This window comes from Salmo salar, chromosome 24 (assembly GCF_965601325.2).
Source record: "Salmo salar chromosome 24, fSalSal1, whole genome shotgun sequence".
Classification (NCBI taxonomy): domain Eukaryota; kingdom Metazoa; phylum Chordata; class Actinopteri; order Salmoniformes; family Salmonidae; genus Salmo; species Salmo salar.
In genome coordinates this window covers 16,530,327-16,541,051 of record NC_138314.1, presented here as the reverse complement: position 1 = coordinate 16,541,051, position 10,725 = coordinate 16,530,327, and the positions used below count along the sequence as shown (strand labels likewise).

Below are 10,725 nucleotides of genomic sequence, written 5' to 3'. Positions count from 1 at the left end.
CTTGGAGGGGGATGTGAGAAAATGTGGGAAATATTTTGCTATTGTCGTACAAGATTGGATTCTGCACCTCTCTCCTATCTGCCTCTCATCTCAGCACCACACACACAGGATGCTGAGACTGAAACTACAGTAATAGATGCCAAACACTGGTGTCGATTAAACCTGGTCCTGATGTAAGCGATGTGAAATGACTAGTTAGTTAGCGGTGGTGCGCGCTAATAGAGTTTCAATCGGGTGACGTCACTCGCTCTGAGACCTGAAGCAGTTTGTGGCGCGATGGGTAACGATGCTTCGTGGGTGTCAGTTGTCGATGTGCGCAGAGGGTCCCTGGTTCAAGCCCAAGTTGGGGCGAGGAGAGGGACGGAAGCTAAACTGTTACACTGACCTGGACCAAAATGTACTTCCAATGAGAATTCTCCATTAAGACAGTCCAGGCTGAGAAACCAGCCCTTATTAAACAGGCCCTAGAAAAGTAGATTATATTCTTTGTATAGGTCTAAAATACAAAGTTTTATTCAGACATAAATTGTGAAAAATGCAAACATAGGGGATATGTTGGATCGCACCACAAATGCTTAAAACATAGCATTTGGAGACAGTGGCCAGATAAACAAAACCAAAGCATGGATTGCTGTTTTGTGAGACTTTTTTTCAGTTATTGGTAAGATTTCACATTTGTAGCTGTTTATGTCACTCCACATACTGTGACGAATAGGAATGAAGACCGTTCCGTTTTAAAATAAGCCTACATTGACATTCAAAGTTACTGAGACATGGTATTTGAGACCTGGAAATCTAAACACACACACGTGCACGCCCGCGCGTGCACACACTATGCATTATTTAATAATATATCATCCTAGTCAACATTTCACTCAGCCCATTATCATCTGTGACAGGCTCCCATGGCTGCTGTTCTGGACTACTGGACCACACCTGTTCTCTGTTGCTATTTCTGATCTGACTAGCCTGAGTGTCAGTCTGTTTGTGCTTTCATGCCAACTACTTGGCACTCATTGCCATGCCAAACAATGCCAGCAATGTTCTAGGACCAGTCTATCCCATGATTACTGTTGTGATCAACTAGAAATCTGTGTTGATATTTCTTACAGTCCTGAGGGAAAAAACATGCTGGGAGGAATCAGATTGTCAGATTAGTCTTTGAGTTAAAGTCACAATAACTTTCTGTATTTTGCACATGCCATTGTGAATATAAATATGACTGTTAAGTCTCCCATGTTGCCCTATGGTCTACATCTGAACAAATTGTGTTATGTAAAATCCAATTGTTTACATCAATATATCTGATTAAAATGTTGGAATAGTTCACGCAAATTACAAAATGACATAATGGTTACCTTACCCTGTAAGCAGTCTATGGACAAGGTATAACAGCAATCCATTATTTGGTTCAGTTTCTCTGGCACTGTTTCCAAATGCTAACGTTTTAGCATTCGTAGCACAAATCCCAGTCAAGTTATGGGACCGATATTGGCATTTTGCACGCGTCATGCTCAAATCATTTGTAAATGGCTTTGTTGAGCTTCACCATCAATTTGCGATACTTGCGGGTGATTTGTACATGATGCACGAACAATTATAATATCAGTACCATGACTTGAATGGGATTTGTGCCACAAAAGGTAAAACGTTAGAATTTGGAAACAGTACCATGGAAATAAAACCAAAGCATGGATTGCTAAAAGACCTTGTCCATAGACTGCGTACAGGGTAAGGAAACCAATGTGTAATTTTGAAATTTGGGTCAACTATCCCTTTAACGACTTCCAGACACACCAAAAAGTTATATAATCGGACAGACAGTTGTTGTCCACCGCAGTTATGGAAAGTAAATTACCTATCCATGTACCGGGAAACGGACTTGATTGGGTGTGTTAATGATTAGTCTCCTGGCAGGAATTAAGCCTTTGACCGTTTTGTTTATAGTGCATAATTAATGAGAGACTGGGTTGTTTGACTGGTGTCCACTGACCGTTTGGATTGCTGCTTAACAGGGGGGCGACTGAAAGAGGTCACAGTTGCAAAGCCTCATGTGCTAGTTTCACTAAATTCTAGGATATTTGTACTTACTGTGCAATATTTATGCAAATATCTTCTAAAGTAACCGATCAGATCAACTTGCTGTCGTTTAATATTACAGCACATGTTTTCTCGTCTCCAAATATGTCTGCAAATGTGTATGTTCTATAAAACATACGGCTTACAGAATCAAAGTGCATACAACTATGTGGGAAATATCTTGCGTAATATCCACTCACCAAAATTAATAGAGGCATTGATATAGTAGCACGTTCTCTTTGCACAATTCTTTGAAAAGGTTTTGATGACGGAAGTTTCATAAACAAAATGTTTCTATTAAGTACTCTGCACGATAATAGTGCCATGGCACCCTCTGCTGGGGGCTTGAGTTCTTGCGTGTCTAGATATTGAATTACTGTATTACATTTCGATGTCTATGACAAGTTGAAAATGTCATTATTAGAGGAGCTCCATTTGCAATGCTTCACAAATAATTGGAATACCTGTAAAAACTTTTGTTCAAGTATTTTTTCATGATTGTGTCCAAATCAAAAGTTAGCAAGACATTAAGCCTATCCCTGTCTACCTTACTGTTGCCTCTGCTGTTTTGGTTGGCCTAAAGTACTAATATGGATGCTAACCACTGTTTTATGTAGCCTAATAGAGAGTTTATCATGGAGGACTCCACAGAATTCATCCTCCAGGATCAAGGCTCCAGGACGGTCCATGGCAGTAAGGACAACCCCATCCTAACAGCCTCCACTGGGGCTTTGCTCGCTGGCCTCTACGGGATATGGACTATGTTTTCCCTTCCTGACTTCCGCAAAGTACCAAGAAGACTCAAGGTATATCTCATTCACATGAATGTGCTCAGGCCCCTATAACTGTACAGTGAAATCAATAAACAGTAACAGGCTTAACAATGCTTTGCTGCTTGTCTTGGAGTGCATTATCTGTGTTCCATGATGCCTTCAAATAAAGAAAGGGGCTTATGTGGTAAGTCAAATATTTGTAGAACACACAATTGGTAAGTCAAATACACTGAATGTACAAAACATTAGGAACACCTTCCTAATAATGAGTTGCACCCCCTTTGGCCCTCAGAACAGCTTCAATTCGTCGGGGCATGGACTCTACAAGGTGTCGAAATTGTTACACAGGGATGCTGGCCCATGTTGACTTCAATGCTTCCCACAGTTGTGTCAAGATTGTTCAATGTCCTTTGGGTGGTGGACCATTCTTGATACACACAGGAAACTGTTGAGCGTGAAAACCCCAGAAGCTTTGCAGTTCTTGACACACAAACCAGTGCGCCTTGCACCTACTACCATACCCGTTCAAAGGCACTTAAATATTTTGTCTTGCCCATTCACCCTCTGAATCGCACACATACACAATCCATGTCTCAATTATCTCAAGGCTTAAAAATCCTTATTTAACCTGTCTCCTGATTGAAGTGGATATAACAGGTGACATCCATAAGGGATCATAGCGTTCACCTGGATTGGATTCACCTGGTCAGCCTGTCATAGAAAGAGCAGGTGTTCCTAATGTTTTGTGCATTCAGTGTATATAAATAATCAACGAGGGGCTATGCGTTCTATGGAAAATAAGGAAAATAATGCCGCGCTTGCCGAGTGGAACAAACCTTCCACGGAGTTGCATTACTTTTCATAGAAAGCATAGAGCCCCGAGTTGAATATCCCTTTTATACCATCGCTATAATTCAACACATTTTCCCCTAGAAATGTGTTCACTTGCACATCCACTGAAGCTACAGTAGTTGCCTTGGTTACCAAACAAACTTGCTAGTTTAGCTAACCAAACCATCAGTACTAGCTTGCTATTATGAAATCGAATTCAGCAATGCCAATAATGTTTTTAATTCAACTTTTGCTTTCAAAAGCAGCTCAAACATAGAACATGTAAGAATGAATTAAAGCCATTTAATTCTACCTTTTCTGATATACCATGCGTTATAGGTTATACTTCGTCTCGGGCCTAACAACACCCATGCCAATATATCCTCCAAACACAAGCTTCTCTGGCATTATCACTTAAATAATGCCTGCTCTAGAATGCTCTTCAAGCCCATCAGAAACTAGTATGCAACGATGCCATGGTATATACACTACCGTTGAAAAGTTTGGGGTCACTTAAAAATGTCCTTGTTTTTTAAAGAAAAACACTTTTTTTGTCCATTAAAATAACATCAAATTGATCAGAAATACAGTGTAGACATTGTTGTAAATGACTGTTGTAGCTGGAAACTGCTGCTTTTTAATGGAATATCGACATAGGCGTACAGAGGCCCATTATCAGCAACCATCACTCCTGTGTTCCAATGGCAAGTTGTGTAAACTAATCCAAGTTTATAATTTTGATCATTAGAAAACCCTTTTGCAATTATGTTAGCACAGCTGAAAACGGTTGTTCTGATTAAAGAAGCAATAAAACGGGCCTTCTTTAGACTAGTTGAGTATCTGGAGCATCAGCATTTGTGGGTTCGATTACAGGCTCAAAATGACCAGAAACAAAGTACTTTCTTCTGAAACGCATCAGTCTAGTCTTGTTCAGAGAAATTAAAGCTATTCCATGCGAGAAATTGCCAAGAAACTGACGATCTCGTACAACGCTGTGTACTACTCCCTTCACAGAACAGCGCAAACTGGGTCTAACCAGAATAGAAAAAGGAGTGGTGAGGCCCAGGTGCACAACTGAGCAAGAGGACAAGTACATTAGAGTGTCTAGTTAGAGAAACAGACGCCTCACAAGTCTTCAACTGGCAGCTTCATTAAATAGTACCAGCAAAACACCAGTCTCAACCTCAACAGTGAAGAGGCAACTCCGGGATGCTGGCCTTCTAGGCAGAGTTCCTCTGTCCAGTGAGTGTTCTTTTGCCCATCTTAATCTTTTCTTTTTATTGGCCAGTCTGAGATATGGCATTTTTTTTGCAACTCTGCCTAGAAGGCCAGGATCCCGGAGTCGCCTCTTCACTGTTGAGGTTGAGACTGGTGTTTTGCGGGTGCTATTTAATGAAGCTGCCAGTTGAGGACTTGTGAGGCGTCAACTCTAGAGGAACTCTAGAGCTCTGTCAGAGTGACCATCAGGTTCTTGGTCACCTCCATGATCAAGGCCCTTCTCCCCCGTTGCTCAATTTGGCCGGGCGGCCAGCTCTGGGAAGAGTCTTGGTGGTTCCAAACATATTCTATTTAAGAATGATGGAGGCCACTGTGTTCTGGGGACCTTCAATGCTGCAGACAGTTTTTGGCACCCTTCCTCAGATCTGTGTCTCGACACAATCCTGTCTCGGAGCTCTACGGACAATTCCTTCGACCTCATGGCTTTGTTTTTTCGCTGGCATGTACTGTGAACTGTGTGACCTTATATAGACAGGTGTGTGCCTTTCCAAATCATGTTCAATCAATTGAATTTATCACAGCAAAAAATGTCTAAAAACCAGTTTTCCCTTTGTGATTATCGGGCATTGTGTGTACAGTAGATTGATGAGGATTTAAACAAAAAAATCTATTTTAGAATAAGGTTGTAACGTAGCAAAATGTGGAAAAGGTTAAGGTCTGAATACTTTCCAAAGGCAGTGTAGATTGGATTGCTACATGTTTACAACCCTGGCAGGCATGTCTTGTCTGTGCTTATGATGGGTCAGTGCTGTCTCCATCTTGTCTGTGCTTATGATGGGTCAGTGATGTCTCCATCTTGTCTGTGCTTATGATGGGTCAGTGCTGTCTCCATCTTGTCTGTGCTTATGATGGGTCAATGCTGTCTCCATCTTGTCTGTGCAAGGACCTTTTCAAGGCTTTGTCCATCTCTGCAACTGAATTGTTGACAATATTCTCCATTCAATCCCCCTGCCTTTTGTTTTTCTACAATACTGCTGTACAGGTATAAAACTGTAAAGGCTCAAGGGTTAAGTATTTCCTACCTAGAAGCAATTAAAAAGTTCTATACAACTCATTGGGGGAAATATTAGTTTCCCACACACCCCGTTTCCTAGACTGAGGGCCAGTCTGTTTGTGCTATCCTGCCAACTCCTTGTCAATCATTGTCCTGTTTGGCTTGACAATCAGCAATGGAGTTGGCAAGAGCAGAAACAGATCTAGGACCAGGCATCTCCCATATTATGGACAATTTTGTATCCTCTATTATAGCAATCCTTTTTCACACTCATCAACTGGCATTATTATTGACATACAGGTGCCTTACCAGCCCTCGAGTAACGCTCAGACCGTAAACGCCATGAAGCTGCTGAAGGGACACAGAGGCCAACTGGCTGATCTGGGGTCAGGAGACGGGACACTGATGAGTTGGCTCTGGTGAAGTAAACCACTCAGCTATGAACAATAGAGGCTTGTGTCCTAAATGGCGCCTTGTCCCCTATATAGTGTACTACTTTTAACCATATTGGGCATAGGATGGCATTTGGGACAGAAATCAAGTCTGTCACTTACATTTCTTTCTGTTGTAGCAAGGGATCTTGTGTCGTGATGGCAACTGGCAACAGAAAAATGATAGTGAAGTGAGTCACTTACTCATCTGCCATGACTCAACTTCAATGTACCTTCTTGTTTTAGGTGGTTGCTGCTACCTCTGGCCTCCAGTGCACTGGATTTGAGATCAACTTCATGTTGTTGGCGTATGCTAGAGGGAAAGCACGCTGGACAGGAGTGCCAAACAGCCAGGCAAACTTTGTCAATAAAGACTTCTGGAAGGTACAGTATAGCTCTCTAACATGATAATGTTTAATAGACACATACTCTTTACTAAATTAGTCTTTAATGTGACACTGTATTCCTCGCACTTGGAGTGCTACATGTTATCAGGAATCAAGGCAGACTGTGTGAAGTAACAATGTTTATTGTAACCACAAGGGCAGGCAAATGACAGATCAAGGCAGGCAGAGGTTGATAATCCAGAGTAGGAGCAAAGGTACAGGACGGCATGCTGGCTCAGGGACAGGCAGAGTTCAGTAATCCAGAAGTGGAGCAAAGGTACAGGACGGCAGGCTGGCTCAGGGACAGGCAGAGTTCAGTAATCCAGAAGTGGAGCAAAGGTACAGGACGGTATGCTGGCTCAGGGACAGGCAGAGTTCAGTAATCCAGAAGTGGAGCAAAGGTACAGGACGGCAGGCTGGCTCAGGGACAGGCAGAGTTCAGTAATCCAGAAGTGGAGCAAAGGTACAGGACGGCATGCTGGCTCAGGGACAGGCAGAGTTCAGTAATCCAGAAGTGGAGCAAAGGTACAGGACGGCATGCTGGCTCAGGGACAGGCAGAGTTCAGTAATCCAGAAGTGGAGCAAAGGTACAGGACGGCAGGCTGGCTCAGGGACAGTTCAGTAATCCAGAAGTGGAGCAAAGGTACAGGACGGCATGCTGGCTCAGGGACGAGCAGAGTGGTCAGGCGGGCGGGTACAGAGTCAGGACAGGCAAGGGTCCAAAACCAGGAGGACGAGAAAAAGAGGGGCTGGGAAAAGACAGGCGCTGACAGGAAGAATGCTGATAAGCTTGCCAAACAAGATGAACTGGCAACAGACAAACAGAAAACACAGGTATAAGTACACAGGGGATAATGCGGAAGATGGGCGACACCTGGAGGGGGGTGGAGACAAGCACAAAGACAGGTGAAACAGATCAGGGCGTGACACATGTAGGTGTTCCAGCCACACAAGACCTCCACACTGCAAGAACAATTCCAGCTCTCTGCAGCAGATGTTTTATTGTTATAAATCAGATAAAAAATAATTAGGTGTGCTGGATCATTTGGTTAGAGTGTTGATCTGATTGGTTCATGATTAAAACTAGTCTCTCTGATTGGTCCTCAGATGTAGGTGCTGGATGAGAAGCCGCTGAGGGAGCTTCCTGAAGATGCATGTGTCATCGCCTGCCGCTTCCCCCTCCCTCATTGGTCCCACGAGCCTCGCAGGGCGACAGCCTCGACCAGGTATGGGCCTATGACATCAGCACTGTGCAATCAGCCCTAGACTAGTCGACATTCGTGACCCTATGACATCATACTGTGACATTATCGCTGGCTTGATTCAATCCTAATGTCATTCACTGTTTCACACCAAACCCAACTTAGGGTAATTAACACCCAAATCAAACCACAAACCCAATATTGTCAACTGCCTCTTGTATACATTTCATTTGTTGATCTATTGAACAATCAGTAGCGACCCATCATTCAGGGCAGGTGGGGCAGAGCCCCCCACCTGTTTAGATTCTCTCTTTTTTTTGGTGCCTGTTTTGCATGTTATTTTGCCATTAATACGTGTCACATATCAGTTTGCAAACAATGTAAAAAAAAAAAAATCTAAATCTTTGACTTAATAAAGGCGCATACTTGGTCTCTTTTTTGCTTTCTTGAGTAAGGCAGCTCTAAAATGCAGGTGTTTCAGCCTAGCTCAGTGCTTTCTGTGGTGGTGGGGCAGCCAGCGGAAAATACGGAGCGTCAGGGGTTGGTAATGTTCTCTAGTCGCGCCGTGATTGGCTCAGTGTTCTGTTACCGCAAAATCTACGGATAGAGCTCGAAAATTCAAGCCCCTTGGGTGCTACCATAGAGTTACATTAGAAGTACCCATCCAAGAAGGCTCAAGGTCATTGGCCACAGATAAAATGACATCAAATCACGTTATATCTATCATAGCTTTGATTGGACTGATCATGTCAACATCATACTTTCAAAATCTTAGCAAGCAAGCTAGCAGTCATCATCATGAATCGACTGAGAAATCTGAGAAATCCTTTTCAATCCTTGTCATATGAAGATAAATAATGAAGAGAATGAAAAGAAAAATGTATCTGTGCTCATTGGCCATTGGACATAAACATTACACAACAATGAGTGGTTTGGAAGCCTGCTATTCAGTGGAGTGGGTGTGTGGTCCAAGTCTGGGTTTAAGGGTCTCTTTTCCAAGCTTAAATGGATAAACATTCAACATTGGCCATGCTGTCAGTCCAGCATGACTTCTGTCTCGCTCAAACAACTGGAAATTCGGAACTGACAAATCTCAGACTTCAGTGAGTTCAAGACAACTGGGAAACTAGCTCCGACAGGAAAATACATTTTGAACAGTCATCCAAGTCGGAATTGCAAGTCGGGAACTCAGGCCTCTTTCTAAAGCTCCGACCTGAAGATCATTGATGTCATCATGATTCGACCTTGTTTTTTTTTAGTTTCCAGTTGTCTTGAAAGCACCATAAATCCAGAGAATGCCAGACTTTGATGACAAAGTTTGATGACAAAATTTTCCCATGAAGTACCCCCACACCACCATCCTGTTCAAGTGAGCACAGCACAACAAGGTGAGTCCAAAAATGTATTGTATGCTACTGCATAAATTATGTGATATGCCAGGTAGATATGTATACTGTAGCTAAGAAAGTAGTAAGATGTCCTTAGTAAGATGTATGTTGTGTAGTAAGATGTTAGTAGCCCATTTGCCTCACCCTAATCATTTGGTCCCTTACCCCTCATCATTTAGCCCACTGGTCTGACTTGGTGGTGCACATGTAGCCTATAGCCTGTTTTAGAGAAATGTAATCATTGAATATTGTAAGAGCTTTCATTGTGTGCTTATATGCCCCCTTTATTTATCCTACAGTTATGACTTGGTGTACTGGGCGAATACTGTAAAAACGGCCCATGTTTTGAATTCTGTCACTCTACATTTCAAAAGTGCTGAACAAATAGTTATGTTGACTACGTCCGTCCTAGCTCGCTCATTAATGTCTTCATCGAAATTACGGATTGCATCTTATCCGCCCGTTGTTCCCTTATGCCATAGTTTGTACATTTCAATTGTCAGTAGAAACCACATTTGTTTAAGCAAGTCAGCCATATCAGCTGTTTTTTTAAAAGGCAGTAAATGTGGCTGAATGAACTGTTTCGCCGCCAGGTGTAGCAGTGGTAAGGTGTTGGGACTGCTGTTGGGACTCTGCTGTTGGGACAGCTCCATGTAGGCCCTAACAGTTTGTGGGCACTGTTTGTCACCATTAAAGTGCAATTTATGTATTGGTTAGTGTTGTGTAGTAGCTTTACTGGCATGCATCTAAAAAAAAGTTTGCCTCACCAAGATTTACATGCAAAAAACCCCACTGTGAACAACATATTAAGGGTGAGGTGCGTTCCTCAAATGTAGAGGAAATGTATTATAAACATGTCCTTACACTGTGATTAAACCAGATGCCATATACTGTATGTCCTCATAGGACATATGCAGAGCATTGGGGAAAAAAATATAAATAAATCTTACCCACTGTGATGTGAAAGTAAGGTTGCAAACTGTTGAAACTGGTTGAAACGGTGAAATAAATGAATACAATTCTATGTTCTGGATGTTGTTGTCAGCTGGGTTATTGTCTTAGAAAATGGCCATTCTATAGGCCTACTCATTTTCACTTCCACTGAGTTCATACAGGAAGATACTATGGAAAATGCTTGAAGAGCAATAGTTATCCAAGCTGATCACTGTACTGGCCAGTGCACAGTCATATAGAGGTCAGCGTATGACATAGAGAGCCAAGCATTTGGCTGACTTCATATAATCCCCACTCTAACTAAAAAGGCACGTTAATTGAATTGTGTTTCCACGTGTCACGCAGGCAGCAGAGAGCAGAGGAACAGTAGTAGGCCAGTGAGGGAAGCATGGGTACATGGTGTGTAGCT

At 42.5% G+C, this 10,725-nt stretch overlaps 1 pseudogene; it reads left to right on the top strand.

Moving 5' to 3' along the window:
• Window positions 1-2,714: 2,714 nt before the first annotated feature.
• On the top strand, window positions 2,715-8,229 carry LOC106584922 (ATP synthase subunit C lysine N-methyltransferase-like; annotated as a pseudogene).
• Window positions 8,230-10,725: the final 2,496 nt, after the last annotated feature.